We start from the raw sequence: 905 nt of genomic DNA, 5'->3' as shown, positions 1-905 counted from the left end.
AATAAAAAATACATACATACATATAGACATACAGATACACACATATACATACATGGAGGAGGTAGTAATCAAAACATATATCACATTAATAATAATAATAGAAAATTAAAATTAGCCATTAAAATATCCCATGATAAAATACAATTTAAAAAGGACTGTCAGGAGGAGGATAAACTACGGTTGAGCCAGGCCAGATGATTGAAAGAGGTGGGTCTTGAGCTTTACACGGAAGGAGCGTATCACGGGTGTCTACTAAATCGAGCTCTCAATGCGATTAAAATGTATGGCTCTTTGGTGTCATTCCTTTTTAGAGTACAAGAAAGATTGTTAAAAAGAATCTTATATTTATCTTAATAAGAAAAAAATATTGATAATACTTGATCAATATATACCTTAATAAATATTTATCTTAATAAGACAAATATTGATCCATGATGCCTTATTTTCTTAAGTTTGCTTAGGAAAAGCACATTTGAAGAGCTTACGAAGAAACTGAGGCTAGCCACGCTCCAGCGTTAGGGTGTTTGAATTGATAGCCTAGTACGAGATTAGCGGAGCGAGAACAGTAGACCGACACCTCCGCCAGACGGACAACTCGCCCCTCGCAGCTGGAATAAAAACCACTCCGCCTACATCACCAGAGGACTCCCCTTTCTCTCGGAATTTTCCGGTACACCAACCAATAAGGTCGCTTCCCTGTATAGCCTCCCCCCCCCGCCCTCCATGAAAAAAAACGCCGCCCTTCCTCTCTTTCCCGCCCTTTCCGGACTAATCAGACGCGGGGATTGGCTTTTCAGGTGAGGATTTTTGACAAAGCGGGCAGCCAATAGGACAGACTTTGAGAGGCACCTCCTCCTCCTCCCCTCCCTCTTATCCCCGCCCCTTTGCTTTTTTCTTCACCCGCG

This window comes from Natrix helvetica, assembly GCF_964273705.1.
Source record: "Natrix helvetica genome assembly, chromosome: 2".
Taxonomy (NCBI): Eukaryota; Metazoa; Chordata; class Lepidosauria; order Squamata; family Natricidae; genus Natrix; species Natrix helvetica.
Note: the sequence above shows the minus strand (reverse complement) of the source record.